Below are 16024 nucleotides of genomic sequence, written 5' to 3'. Positions count from 1 at the left end.
ACAGTCCTGATATAAGAACAACTGTTTCAGACATGAGGTTGGACTAGAAGACCTCCAAGATCCCTTCAAATTCTATTTTTCTATACCTTTCTGTTTTCACAGGCTAAGCTCAGTTTTTACTCAATGTCACCACATATCTTCTCCAAGGTTATCACTAGAATCTTCTACACAGGCACATAAAGTTACATTCAAGACTAATCAATTTTATTGGGACTGTTGCTGTTTTGTACTGATGTAAAATACCACTGTACAGTAGTCCCTCGCTATATTGCGCTTCACCTACTGCGGCTTCACTTCATCGCGGGTTTTCAAGAAATATTAATGAGAAAAATCATTCTCGGATCTTCGCTGGTTCGCGGGTTTCTGAGGAAGTCGATCGGCAGATTTAAACAGCCCGCGGAACTCAATCGGCAGGTTTTTCAAAAAATAAATAAATATCTAAAATTGTAAATACTGTATTTAAATACTGTATCTAAAATAAATACTGTGTGGGAAGGGTTTATAAACACTTAAAACAATGAAAACTTACCAAACACTTACAATATAAATACTTAAATAAGTACTATCAGTCGATAAATTCCCCATCGCGGATTTCACCTATCGCGGCCAGGTCTGGAACGTAACACCAGCGATAGGTGAGGGCTTACTGTATTGTATCTGTATTTATAGGTATGTATATCAGTAGTGGCATTCAGCAGGTTCTGATCAGTTCTGGAGAACCTATAGCGGAAATTTTGAGTAGTTTGGAGAATTGGTAAATACCACCTCTGACTGGCTCCATCCATATCTATTCTCTGCTTCCCAAGTCCTAACTGACTGGGAGTAACCTTCCCCTGGAGTGGTGTGTGAATGGAGATTTTGCAGTATCCTTCCTCTGCCATGCCCACTAAGCCATGCCCACCAAGCTATAATAATAATAATAATAATAATAATAATAATAATAATAATAATAATAATAATATATTAGATTTGTATGCCGTCCCTCTCCGAAGATTCAGGGCGGCTCACAACATAGCAATAATACAGTACATTACAAATCTAATAATAAAATTTAAGTCAATTAAAAAAAACATTAATATAACATAACCAATGTCATAAAATCACCAACTACACAATCATACACATTCAATCCAGTTCATCATACAACAGAGGTCAGACAACACAATGAAGGGGGGAGGTAATCATCCCCACGCCTGGTGACAGAGGTGAGTCTTCAGCATTTTATGAAAGGCGAGGAAAGTGGGGGCTGTTCAAATCTCTGGAGGGAGTTGATTCCAGAAGGCCGGGGCCACCGCAGAGAAGGTTCTTCCCCTGGGCCCCGCCCACCGACATTGTTTAGTCGATGGGACCCGGAGAAGGCCAACTCTTTGGGATCTAATCGACCACTGGGATTCATGTGGCAGAAGGTGGTCTCGTAGGTATTCTATGCCCATAGAACGGGTAGTAAAATTTGAATCTCAATACTGATGTCTATGTATAGCTAGTGATGATTGGACATTTTTGAAAGGGTTTATTGCGTATGGGATATGTATCTAATTGGGATGATTGTATCAGTTAGATTTTATCTTACGGAACAAGATTGTCTATTACATTACTGGGTTTGAAAAGTAATTTGATTTTAACTGGGTGAAATAAACAACATTACACTATGTAATGCAGCAAGACCTGAAACCAAAAGCTCAGGGTGCTTTCTCAGTGAGATAGGAGATGAAAATCAGTACATGCAACCATTTTGGCCTATAAGAATGATTGCTTCTTCTTTTTTTCCTCCTCTTTAGAAAGAACATTGATTCATTGCCATTGTTGATTTAATTAACTGGGTTAGTGCCATTTAGGTTGGCAGCCTGTCTCAGCTTTAACTGGGAATTAATAAAATCACTGTCATCCTAGACCCGGATCTGTTTAAATTTCTCATTTTTTAGAAGATTTAACCAAGGTATTGTCACTATGTCCTCCATGAGCTTGCAACCAGCCTGTTAAAATACCAGGTTATTGTAATGGTGTATGATCTGCACATTTTCTTAAAAAAAAATTCTTCTCCATATAGATCTTACATTTGAAAAACCAGAGCAATGAGGTTGATAGCAATTTTAAAATCAGATTGCATATTTAGTTATAAATCTGGACAAGCTTATTCTATTTCAGACACCAATGGACATTTTTTTTGTATAGGTAGACACATACAAAAAGGCACAAAACATTAAAAAAAACATTATTTGTCTCGCTCTTCCCTCCCTACAATGTAAATTTATGGCTGTTTAAGAAGTGTGGTTTCATTTTCTCATTTTTTCTTGTGTTTTCTTTCATTGTTAAAAATTATTTGTTTAATTCAGTAAATCTAGATCTGATCAAACACTGTTAAGATCTTATATTAAGACTTATCTAGTGGCGATCAAGGCGGCAAGATGTTTGCACCTTTCCGCCTTGATTGTGTCCGCGGAATCTCACCCAGCCACCCTGTTTAGGGTGACCCACTTCCTCCTCGATATGGGGGAAGTGGTGGAGTCCTTGCATGGTAGAGCTGAGGAATTTAATTAGTTTCTCATGGACAAAATTGCAAAGATCCAGATCGACCTGGACTCCGACTGGGCAGGATCTACTGAGATGACTGGGGCTAGTCTTAGTCCATTTATATGGGATGAATTTGAACTGATGATGCCTGATTAAGTGGGCAAGGTCATAGGAGCTGAGAGCTCCTCCACCTGCTTATTGGAACCATGTCCCTCTTGGCTGGTCTCAGCCAGCAGGGAAATGACATGAAGCTGAATCCAGGCAGTGGCCAACACTTCTCTGAGGGAAGGAGCCCTCCCACCTCTATTAAAGGAGGAAATTGTGGGTCCTCTCCTCAAGAAGCCTTCTTTGGATCCAGCTATTTTAAACAACTATCGTCCGGTCTCCAACCTTCCCTTTTTATCTGGATTATCTGGACTCTTATAAGTCGGGTCATACTGATGGATGACCTCTGATGGGCCCGGGATAGAGGATATTCCTCTATCCTGGTGCTTCTTGATCTCTCAGCAGCTTTTGATACCATCAACCATGGTATCCTTCTGTGCTGACTGAAGGGGTTGGGAGTGGGAGGCACCATTTTGTGGTGGTTCTCTTCCTACCTCTCCAGTCGGATGCAGTCAATGTTGGTGGGGGACAGAAATCATCTCCTAGGCCTCTCCTTTGTGAGGTTCCTCAGGGTTCTGTTCTCTCCCTGTCTATTATCTACATGAAACCACTGGGTGAGATAATCTGCCAGCATGGGGTGAGTTTCTATCAGTACACTGATGATACTCAGCTGTACATTTCCAATCCGTGCCAATTCAGTGAAGCAGTTGAAGTGATGTACCAGTGCCTGGAGGCTGTGAGAGTCTGGATGGGCTCAACTCTGACAAGACTGAGTGGCTGTGGGTTTCGCCTCCCAAGGACAACACCCTGTCCATCCATTACTTGGAGGGGGGAGGGAAATCTTGAAACCCCACTCAGAGAGATTCTGCAACTTGGGAGTCCTCCTAGATCCACAGCTGAGACTAGACCAACATCTCTTGGCTGTGGCTATGGGGGCTTTCACATAGGTTTGCCTGGTGCGCCAGTTGTGGCCCTATTTAGATAGGGAGTCTCTCCTCACAGTCACTCATGCCCTCATCACCTCAAGGCTCAATTACTGCAATCTGCTCTACTTGGGGCTACCCTTGAAGAACGTTCGGACACTGCAGCTTGTCCAGCATGCAGCCGCTTGAGTTGTGATGGGTGTACCTAGATACACCCATATCAGTCGAACACTCCGTGAGCTGCACTGGCTCCTGATTGGTCTCTGAATGTAATTCAAGACATTGGTTATTACCTATAAGGCCCTACATGGCTTAGGACCAGATAATTTACGGGACCGTCTTCTGCCTCCCATGTCCCAGTGACTGATCAGGTCACACAGAGTCAGCCTCCTCCAGGCCCTGTTGATTAAACAATGTCAGCTGGAGGGACTGCAGGGGAGAGCCTTCTCTGTTGTGGTCCCAGTCCGCTGGAACCAATTCCCCCCAGAAATTAATACCACCCCCACTCTCCTTGCCTTTTGAAAAGCACTTAAAAGACATTTATGATTAATACACATTTAGGCCTGGAGTCATTGAACAATGATTTTCTGCTCCAGCCACTAGGGTGTATGAGCAATGACTGTGTGTTGTTTTATTGGGTTTAAAATTTTTATCATGTTTTTGCTGTTCTGAGCTGTTCTGAGTCCGCAAGGACAAGGGCGACCTATAAATTAACAAACAAACAAACAAACAAACAAACAAACAAACAAACAAACAAACAAACAAACAATTCTCCATTTGTTAGCTTCATTTTTCACATTTTGGGGGTTTATTTATTTTTTTTTGCTTTGATTTATTTTCTTTTTTCCATTCATTTGAGTGATAATCCAAGTAGCCTATTCTTTTCTTTAAGTTCAATGTTTTTTTACCTAAGTGATCAAGAATTTTCTGTATAAGTGAATAAACTTTCAGTCTGTTAATATCAATGACTAATTGAAATGAGAGCCATTTAGGACACCAGGCTAGAAAGTGGGAGACCATGAGTTCTAATCCTACCTTAGCCAGGAAAGACAACTGTTGTCCTTTGGCCAGTCTCTCTCTCTCTCTCTCTCTCCCCCCTCTCTCTCCTTCTCCCTCTCTCCTCTCTCTCCCTCCCCCTCCCTCCCCCCCTCTGTCTTGGCCTAACTCATCTCACAAAATTGTGGAGAAAATAGGAGAAGTTGTGTTGAATATGTTCACCACTTTGAGTTGTTTGTAAAAATAATAAAGTTGGAATACAAATAAATAAGTAAACAACATGTGCCAGGGTGCATACAGAATTTTATCAAGGCATTATATGCACAACATTTGTATTGATGTACCCCTTGGTAGCCATTCAGGCTTTTCATTTTTATGACATGTTAGCAGCGGTGGGCTACGAGCCGGAATGCTAAATTCCACTTGCCGCCACGGCTCATAAGTTCTTACGGGACCAGCGCGATTTTGCTGCTACATTTGTGGAGTTAGCAAAATTGCGCATGGAGCCGCAGGTAAAACCTCACTGAAACACAGGCACAATTTTGCTACCTCCACAGGTGCAGCAGCAAAATCGCGCTGGTCCTGCAAGAATTACGAGCCGTAGCGGTGAGCACAATTTAGCATTCCAGCTTGTAGCCTACTGCTGCATGTTAGGATCTTCCATGTCCTTCAGAGACGCTCTTGATAAAGACAAAAGGGAGATATGTTTTGCTTAATTTTGAGGAAGCCCAAGGCATGCTGCAGGAAATTCTGCAAATGAGTGACAGATCTCTTAGTTTTACCATTTTAAGGTGTGATGCCCAAAGTCATTCAACAGTGTTCACCTGCATGCTGTATTTCTATAATTTAGTTCATTGCACATTGGAAACAGTTTCATTTAGTCTTGATATCTGACATCTCATAAGTATACTTTTATTTTACTCATGTTTTATTGGCTTTTGGAACAAAGAGAGCATGGGTGTATTTTCCTCCCTCCCTCCCTCCATGTTAAATATGTTTTAATGCTTTAGACCAGTGATTCTCAATGTTTCTAATGCCGCAAACCCTTAATACAGTTCCTTATGTTGTGGTGACCCCCAACCATAAATCTAGTGCCAATTCTTCCAACAGAGCTTTAAGCTGATTGGCAGGAAGGTCAGAGGGACACCCCCACTGTAAATGCCTGATTGGTCGGATTGTAAAAATATGTTCCAAGTTGCTAGAATAGAACCTTTAGGTCCTAACACCATGGGAAATTTGTCCCAACCCCCAGGTTGAGAACCACTGCTTTAGACTAAGTGGGAATGATAAACAGACTACAAATGTTTTAAGAACAAAAAAATAAACATTATTGCTAGTCTAAATTTTTAGGTCCCATAAATGACAATAGCAAAGGAAGTGCAGACTCATAATTTATATGAAATGGTAAAGAGTAAGGCATAAAATCAAAAGTGTTGGTTATGACCTATAAAGCCCTTCATGGCACGGGACCAGATTATCTCAGGGACCGCCTTCTGCTGCACGAATCCCAGCGACCAGTTAGGTTCCACAGAGTGGGTCTCCTCCAGGTCCCGTCAACTAAACAATGTTGCTTGGCGGGACCCAGGGGAAGAGCCTTCTCTGTGGCGGCCCCGGCCCTCTGGAACCAACTCCCCCCAGAGATTAGAATTGCCCCCACCCTCCTTGCCTTTCGTAAGCTTCTTAAAACCCACCTCTGCCGCCAGGCATAGGGGAACTGAGATTCTCTTTCCCCCTAGGCCTTTACAATTTTATGCCTGGTATGTCTGTATGTATGTTTGGTTTTATAATAAGGGTTTTTAACTGTTTTAATATTGGATTGTTTATATGCTGTTTTTATTACTGTTGTTAGCCACCCCAAGTCTACGGAGAGGAGCGGCATACAAATCCAATAAATGAATGAATGAATGAATAAATAAATAAATAAAATCTAAACCATAAAATCAACATTAGAACTATAAAATGCAGGGATGATCCAGGATCCCTTTGCTGGTTTTAGTATAATAGTTATGATATTTAAAAAAATAATTCATCTTTATTACGTCACATGTCTTCTATATTTGGAAAGTAAATGTATATTATAAGATTCAATAGTGTTTCCTGTGTAAATTATTCCTGAAGTTGAATTTCAATCAGTCTTTTTTCTTCCCCAACCCTGTTATGCTAGAGAGACAATTATATGGGCTTAATTGATAGGCCTGTTGGTGATTCTGCAAGAGGAGTACTTCTGATGTGAAAAATAATGAGAAAAATATTGCTGGATCTGGTCAATTGCCTGCCTAGCCTGGTGTTTTGTTTTCCACAGGAGCAATCTAGAGGGTAATAATAGCCACCATAAAACATTCAGCTGGTTCTCTATCCGTGTGCTATAGAAATTATAAACACAATGATGCACAGCATTTTAATTTGTGAAAGCATTTTGATTACATGAAAACATCACGCCACCCCCCAAAATAGGTTCAAAGAAATAGAAGTTTCAAGCAAACAAACAACCCTTTCCCCCCCTCCAGAATCTACCTCTGAAGCTGATTGTGCTGCAAAACATGCCTTCTCTTGTTATGCTTTAAAGTACTATTATAGCATTTATTTTAAAGTCAAGACCAACTGCTGGTCTGATTCTGCCACCCAGCTAGTATTTCGGGAAAGAAAGCACAAGAGAGCAGACATATACACTTCCCTCTTTCAGAAACTTCACCTTTGGCTGCGGAGCTGAAATTCTAGGACTGATGTCAAGACCGAATTGGCACTTGCCTTCAGGACTGGCAGAACGATTAGGTCTCCCTGTAGATTGCTTTTTTGTTTGCAGACTTAATGTTACCATCCCTTTTGGCCGGCCGTGCGGTTTTCAGCGTGCCCTGTCACTCTCTCTCTCTCTCCCTTTCTAAAACCAGGCATGCTGTTATCCCAAAGGAGTCCGGGACCAGGCTGTGTGGCACTGGCTGTGTTTTTCAGCTAGTTAATCTGACAGTTGCCTACTGTGCCGAGTTGCTAGGAGAAGGTGAATAGTCGCAATTAGAGCATGCTCCTTCAGTGGCAACCTGTAGAGCTCTAATTTCCTTTGTGCAGGCGATGGGGATGCGGCTGCCAAGCTGGCTCGCGCTCCGTCTATTCATTCAGCACATTTGTGCCACTTCTGTCTTCCGCAAAGCAATTCAGAGTCAACTTGAAAAGGCATAAGCGCGGCGCCAGGCAGATGTTCCCTTTTGGAGGGCGGGCTCAAGTTTGAGACTGGCTTTTGCCACCTGCTTCCCGATTGCATCCTTGCTTCATGAACAGCAGAGTGCAGGCATCCATCTCTCTCCTGGACTGGCTAGGCAATTGCAGTTCTTTTGTGACGGCCAAAAGATTCCGGTAGATTTTGAAAAAACAGACTCAAACAGTCAACGGCTGTTCTAGTGCATAGGACTTACTCTGCAGCAAAGGCAAGTAGTGGGAAGTGTGTGTGTGTGTGTGTGTGTGTGTGTGGCAGTGGGTGGAGGAAGACCCTCCATGGTTGGCTAGTGGTACATTACTTGCCTCAGTGGATTAATCTTTGGGGAGACCAGAAAGGCTGCCTGTATGTGGGGCTGGTAATTTGGCTGGCCAGCTGAAGAGGCAACTAAGGTAGAACTGCTTCTCTGCTCTTCAATTCTGATTAGGTGTCAAGAGAAAGATAAACAGAGTGGCTATCTAACATGTACCGATCTTCTGGCATGTGTGCTGGGTGGGAAGAGCCTTTTCCATCCTGCTGCTGAGCCTAACTTGAATTCAGTTGCTGTGGGACAACTCAGACCATGGGATCCACAGGTCCAGAGGGAACTCAGGCAATGGACAGCAATCCTCTGAAGTATCCAATAGGAGGCCATGCAGAGAAAATGTGGCAACGCCTGAAAGGGATGTGAGTATCCTGTCTTTCCTCTTTATTTGATCCTTTCTTTCTCAGAGAAAAAACAACAACAACAACCAAAGAGCTGTCATTTTGAAAACGCGACTAATGCATTTCTGGGCAGAGCGTTTCAAATGAAAGAGCCATAATCAATAACGCCTTCTCTTCAGTAAAGTAAGCAAGAGAGAATATTGCACCGGAAAGCTGGATTTATTTTTTTTACTGTGCATAAAATGGATAATGGAGAATAAAGCATGCAGCTTGTATTTTCACAGTTAAGCCTTTTGATCAATGAGATGTGATCGTTTCCCCAACAGAACTAGTGCACGGTGCCTTGGTTTTGGAGCTATAAATCTATCAGCAGTAATGTTTGCTAGAAGAAACTGGCCTTTGTTCAGGGAAATTGGGATAGTACAAACAGAAAAGTGAACTTGAGCACAGTGTTTAATCCTTTAACTATGTATACTGTAAAACTCTCTCCCTCCCTCCCTCCCCTTTTTCCACTAGTCTCAGAAGTTACTTCAGGGATTCTGTCAAAGCAGGTTTTCTAAGTGTTTTTCTGATGGAGCTAGATGGGGAAGACAATACTGAAGTAACACATTCAGGAAAAAAATAACTTTCCAAGTCTCATAGGCACAAAGTAGAAGCATAGAACAAAATCAGAGAAAATCAGAGATGTTGGACAAAGGACAAAGCTAACTTTTTTGGGATGGGGGAGATGGAGATTAGAAAATATGTAGAAGTGGCAGAGTTTTTTTCAGTATGGAAAATGTGCATAAGGAAAGCAGAAATTGGGATGTTTTATCTCAAGAAAAACTCATAAGGAAGAACATTATACATTTTTGTGCTATCTGCCCAATAGTGGGTGGTTTATGAGCGCAGATGAAAACAGCTTTTCCCCCCATGCACATGCTAATTTTCCTAAAGTGTGATTTTCAAAATGTGGTCTAGGGACCCCTGTGAATCCCCAAAACCCTTTTCAGGGGTCTAGCCAAATCAAATGAATATTTTAAAAAATTTCAGGCTGAATTTTTAAGATAGCAAATATTGGTAGATAAAACCCACACATATAATATAAAAGTGTGAGAATCAAAATGTTTGTGATGTAATAATCTGTACTCAAGTGTAAATTCAGATCAAATCTCATCCTGTATTGCCTTGCACCAACCATTTTTCAATCAAACTATCAAATCTGGAGAATTACAACTATGAATCCAAAGTACGGTTAGCTAGTTGGAAGAAGTTCTAGAGATATAAATACGTATTAATAACTCATTTACATGCATTGTTGCAAAGCATAAATCAAAAGATTCTGTGATACTTTGCATATTTGAAATTCCATTCCCAGCTCTGAAATTTGCTTTGAGATGGATTCTTAAATGCTGGCTATTATAGGCTGAGAAACCTTGTACCAATGGAAAGCAAATATATGTTTGAAGAGTTCAAGGTGCTTCTGGAAGAATTTCTTACTCAGTAATTGCCTTTTCTCATTCACAGAATATTATGAAAAGTCAAAGCATCTTTATAACTCTCCCATGTTTTTATATCACATTTTCTATCTTCTTTCTTACTGCAAAATATAAAATATAATCTGAAAATTAGGATTAAACAAAAATTGATAGGTTTAAAAAAAAGTAAAGGGAAAAGCTATAGATTATTTTTGGATTGGTGCCTCTATGGACCAATTTCAAAGCATCCTTTGACTTGGTGTTTTAATGAAATATGTAGATTATGCCATCTTTCTTCATCTCCATCCTTCTTTCATCTCCATTCTGTTTTTCTGAAAGGATAAGAACCTATCTTTTCCTCTGTTTCTTCTGTGACAAATTCCAGTGAAGGCAACAGAAACAGAACTTAATCTTGGGAAAATATATATCCCAACCCCATATAGCAGTGATGGTGAACCTTTCTTTTCTCAGGTGCCGAAAAAGCATGTGTGTGTGCTGTCGCACATGTGTGATTGCCCACACCTATAATTCAATGCCTGTGGAGGGCGAAAACAGCTTCCCCCACCCCCAGAGACCCTCTGGAGGCCAGAAACGGCCTGTTTCCCAACTTTTGGTGGGCTCAGTAGGCTTGTGTTTCACCCTCCCCAGGCTCCAAAGGCTTCCCTGAAGCCAGGATAAGGTAAAAACGCCCTCCCCCATCCCCCCAGAGACTCCCTGGAAGCCAAAAACACCCTCTCAGAGCCTCTGTGTGAGCCAAAAATCAGCTGGCCAGCACACACATGCCCGTTGGAGCTGAGCTAGGACAATAGCTTGCATGCCAGCAGTTGTGGCTCCATGTGCCCTATAGTATGCAAAATGAAGAGTGTTACATTGGGCTGATCATTTATTGCTTTCATTGGAACATATAGATGGAAAAGCTTGGATCATTGAAAATTTCAATTATTATTATTGTTATTATTATTATTATTATTATTATTATTATTATTATTATTTATTAGATTTGTATGCCACCCCTCTCCTTAGACTTGGGACGGCTTCCCAAAGCATGGAGTTTGTCAAGAGGTGTGTGTCCATATAGAATCCAAATATGTTGGACTTTGCCTCCTAACATTCTTATGAGTTTGACATAAGTACATCACAACAATTCTGCTGGATATGACCAAAACTGATGTAATACCATTGCTCTGTCCTACGGCAGCCAAGCAAATGCACCAGGGACACTCATAGAGCAGGTGTGAGGGCAATAACTCTCTTCTCCTATCCCTCCATAGCAACAGTTATTAAAGACATGCTACTTTTGATTCTGGAGACAGCATATATCCACTAAGATGATTACCGATAGATAAGCCCTATCCTCTCTGTTTTAATAGGAACACGATTCACAGTTTTGGCTTCATTATAATGGCACTGTTCTGTCCCAGCGACGAGCTAGCCTGTGGTGCTTAATGGCCACTAGATGGCCTCTTTTGAGTTCGCGACTAGGTGATATAGACATGTGTCAATAGTGTATAGGTTGTATATACTGTACACCATAGTTAAGATGTTGGATCAAGAGGTAGGAGAGTCCACTTTCAGGTTCAAGTCCACTTTCAGCCATGGAAATTTCCCAGGTGACTTTGATCTCCTTCATCCCAAACTACCTACTGCTTTTTAAAAATATTAGTTTATTTATTTCCCAAATTAAAATACAAAGTAGAAAGGAAAAAAAATCAACTGTGAACAAAACAACCAAAAGTAATAAAACTGTACATAAATAATAAATATATCATCAATATTAAGGGGAGAGAGGCAGCATACAAATCTAATAAATTAAATTAAATATTCACCCTGATTGAGTGCTGAAGAATAGATCTCAAACAACTGGCATATTCCCTCACTGCACAAGAGATTTACAAATAGTAATAAACTTTCCCATCTACTGTATATTTATCAAAAATACTACGTTAGATAAAAAGATGTTACCAATGTAGAAATCTATTATCTATCCATCAACTCAACCCACCATCTATTCACTTTTTTAAAAAATCAGTTAATAGATAACCTCAAGAACAAAACAATTGTGGCTCGCCAGTAGCCCGTGCAGCTGGTAGCGGATCCCGCCAGAGAAGAAGCTGATGTGGTGATGTGCCAGTGCCACCTGATTCGGACAGTTTGGAGGCTGGAGAGGACTCAGTGCCAAAAGGCAGGAGTGGTTTCTCAGGAGCAGTGGTGGGCTCTTACCGGAACAGCTAATTGAATGCAGCTCCGCAGCTTTGGCGTGCAAGTGCGGGATCGAGCGCAATTTTGCTTCCCGCACCTATGCAGGTAGCAAAATCTTACACGGGGACGCACCTGCATGCACGGGGTTTTTTTGCTTCTCCAGGCTTAAAGTTGCCAAGTTGGAGAGCCCTGAACTAGATTGTCTTGAATCAGCACAATGTACTGTTTTGTGTAAAATATTGTCACTGAATTCTCCCCATGCCTTGGAGGATTGAAGAGAAGCTCTTGAACTAGTGTGACAAGGAAAACAGGCAATAGACACACAGAATGTCAGAGTCTTTACAATAGAGTATCTATTTCTGCCTCAAGTGGCCATCTACTGGGAGTTACTATTTGCTTTAGCTCTTCAAGGGCCTCAATGGGAAGGTTGAATTATTTCCTGGATTTGTGTGTTTCCAGAAAGTAAATGCATGGATTTTTAAAACTTGGAAAGTATTTAACCACAGATCAGAATAAAAGCAATAAATTGTTTTTATGAACAATTTATGAGACTGGTTGTAAATCAAATAAAGAGCAGCTGGACCATGTAGTTTTTTGTGGGTGAAATTGTATTTCCCTTAACAGCAATCGCACTTAGACTTATATACCTCTCCGTAGTACTTTGCAGCCCTCTCTAAGTGGTTTAGAGAGTCAGTGTATTTTCCCCAACAATCTGGCTCCTTGTTTTACCGACTTTGGGAGGATGGAAGACCAACTCAACTTTGAACCAGTCAGGTTCTGGTTCAACTCACCACACTACAAAAAAGACATTGAAATTCTAGAGAAAGTGCAGAAGAGACTAATCAGTATGATAAAAGGGTCTGGAAAATAAAACATACCAAGAGCGGTTGCAAGAACTGACCTTGGCCAGTCTGGTGAAAAGAAGTACCAAGGGAGACATGATAGCAGTACAGTATTCCAATACTTGAGGGGCTGCCACAGAGGGAAGTGGGTCAGGCTGTTTTCCAAAGCACCAAAATGCCAAACAAGGAATAATGGATGGAAACTGACCAAGGAGAAATTCACCCTGGAAGTGAGGAAAAACTTTCTGAGGGTGAGAGTGATCAACCAGTGGAACAGCTTTCCAGCGGAGGTTATAAGAGCCCCAACACTTGCGACCTTCAAGGGGAGATTGGACTGCCATCTCTCTGAAATGGTATAGGAACTCCTGCTTGGACTAGATGACCTGTAAGGTCCCTTCCGACTCTAATAAATAAATAAAAACCCCTCCCATTACCAATAATGTGTCTTTAGCATGTAGACTTGTTTAGATTTTCTGATTATTTTTTTCTGTCTTATCTCTCCCCCCCCCCCCCATGGGTGAAATTTAACTTTAACTCATCTTTCTTTTGAATAAGTTACAAGATATAAAAAAATAGTTAATTCATAAAGGAAGTTTATGTCCATTGAGGAAATGAACAGAAGTTCCAGAGCTGCAAAGATAATTTCTGCTTTGACAAGAATGAGTGTAGTTTATAGAAAACATATTGGCCAATCTACCTTGCCTTTTTCCAGTCTTGAGGTATACTGTGTTTTTTTAAAAAAATCATGGTAAATGATCATTAATGTAAAATACAGGTTTAAAAGACACAAAAACAATCTCTGCATCTAGGTTAGTGACGCATAATTGCTTGAATGGTAGGGCAAAACTGTTTTGTGTTGCAAACTGACAGAAGATTTCCCAGTGTTAAGATTCTGAACAGATCTGATCCCATTTGGTGAGGGGTTTTTTTTAAATTCACTGGCAGGATCACTAAACATTACATGCTTGCATATGCCCCCCAAAACTGAGAAAATTACTTCTTGCCTTTCCCGACTTTTTAATCAGAAGAACAAATGACCAATTGACAATCTTATCAGTAGTTAGTGATGTTAATAGCAGCTGTGTCCTGATATCAGTTTCCTCCCAGAAGTTCTGCAGTTCCTGTAATTGAGGACAATTTGATAAAGTAAGGTGGCTTTTAAAAAAGATTTATTAGCTAACCAGGCACTATGCCATTTTATCCTCAATTGCAAATGGACTTAAACTGATCATTTAATATTACAGATTGCAGCTTATTTGTACATTGTGGAGAAGTAAAAAATAATGCTATCGTAATGTATCAAGGTTTCAGTGCTTCCTTTAGAAGGCCAATTTTTGTTTGCTACTGTATATATGTAATTAAATCTTAGATTTAGTCCAAATGGTTTGCTTTTTTTGACAGACCAAGTGATTTGTGTTGTATCTGGATTTTTATTGTTGTTTTTAAAATGAATGTTGTTTTTACAGTGGTCCTAGAAATCAAAAATTGATGGTCCTATCTTATCTAGATTGAAATATTCTGTTATGATTTTATGAAAGTTTCACTTGTCCTTTATTTTAACAAATTTTTACCCACAGGCATTATGGATATGCATGCATTTTTGTTTATTTTTCTGTGTGTACAGTCCTAATCTGTACATTTTAAAAACTTTCAATTATATATTCTAATGTACACATTAGTGTACATTTCAAATGCTTTCGAAATCAGCATGCATATCTGAAAATTATGCTGTTATGCGGGATTTGGACACTTGTCAACTCATTCATCTGGGTTTATTAATATTTCTGAATATTTCAACATTAATTCAAATGCTAATAATTTATTGTATAATTGATCCTATTTTGTGGGTAGGAAATGTTGATTCCCCATGCATTTCAAATAATTGTTTTTTATAGACCTGCGCTAGGTTATTAAAATAATAAGGATGCATAATTAGTGATGAGTAACAAATCCATTGCTAATTTCTACAAATATTTCCTTACAACAATCCCAAAATATAACAAATGCCATAGAGATATGTGAATCAACAAGAACTATATCTTTCATCTCTTTCCCTATCTCTCTCCCTCTCCCTCTCTCTTAGATTAATTAATTTTACTCATCATGTTGATCTGATGATTTGAATCATTAATTCAAATCACCTTCTGATTATATATACATACATTTATATCCATCACACTGTTTTTGTTGAGTATTCATTAACCTGATGTAAATAGTTGAGTCATTGAGTGTTTGAATTTGGTTGGTTAAGAAATGACCAGGAAATTTAAGTGAGTGTCAGTTACTTTAAACTGACACTGTTATTCATTCACGCCCAGGACAGAGATCGTATAGCAACATTGTTTCTTCTGTTTAAAGAATAAAAGAACATTTATAGTGACTTCAGCCTCAGTATTTTTCAGTTTTGTTTTAAGATAAACAGTATTACATAAAATGCAGAAAATCAGTACAATTATTTTTAAAAGAATATTAAAAAATGAAAAGTATGATATCAGAAGAAGAGCACTATTTTATTATCTTTGCTTCCACCATCCAGTAGTTTCATACATTGTCTTGTTTGTTAAACTTTTCTCTCTTTCTGAGGATCTGATCCACTCCATCCCTCCATAATTTTTTTGGTCTTCCCTTATCCTTCAACCAGTTCACCTTTCTTTACATAGAGAAGAGAAGTGGTGAGAGTTCCTTGGGGTGGGGTGGGGGCTGTGCTAATTGTACATATATCTGATGTGAGTTTTCCTAGCTTCACCTGCTGCTTCCTGTCTGTTAGGAAGCTTGTGATCCACTTACAAGTGTATTCAGGTACTGCTATCTGATTTAGTTTGGTTAAGAGAATGTCCGGTATGATAGTGTTGAATGCTGAACTGAAGTCTACAAATCTATATTTTCTTTTATGTATGCTGAGAGCATATGTATCAAGACAAATTCCTTGTGTGTCCAATCACACTTAGCCAATAAAGAATTTTATTCTATTCTATTAAACTAGACATTTTAATTACTTAATTTTTAAAAAGGGGAATAAAGGCACCTCAGTCCTGGGAAAATTTGCTTGAATCAGCTCTGCAGAAGTCTAAGAAATTTCTTTTTGAGTAAAAGTGGAAGATCAATTTGCAAACTCCATTGTATTTATTTAGAAAATGA

General features: G+C 39.8%; 1 protein-coding gene across 2 annotated transcripts in view; it reads left to right on the top strand.

Annotated features, from left to right (window-relative positions):
• PDE1A (phosphodiesterase 1A) overlaps nucleotides 1-16024 on the top strand; it is a 221883-nt gene that overhangs the window by 33129 nt on the left and 172730 nt on the right. Inside the window, exon 1 of one of the 2 annotated variants that reach the window (XM_070731882.1) lies at nucleotides 8390-8409. The exons of the other annotated variant lie outside the window; for it this stretch is intronic. The gene's annotated coding sequence lies outside the window, so the exon portion shown is untranslated. Of the gene's footprint in view, nucleotides 1-8389; nucleotides 8410-16024 lie in introns of those variants that run through there. 2 annotated transcript variants of the gene reach the window in all.

This window comes from Erythrolamprus reginae, chromosome 1 (assembly GCF_031021105.1).
Source record: "Erythrolamprus reginae isolate rEryReg1 chromosome 1, rEryReg1.hap1, whole genome shotgun sequence".
NCBI lineage: Eukaryota > Metazoa > Chordata > Lepidosauria > Squamata > Dipsadidae > Erythrolamprus > Erythrolamprus reginae.
Note: the sequence above shows the minus strand (reverse complement) of the source record. Positions and strands in the feature narration are given on the sequence as shown.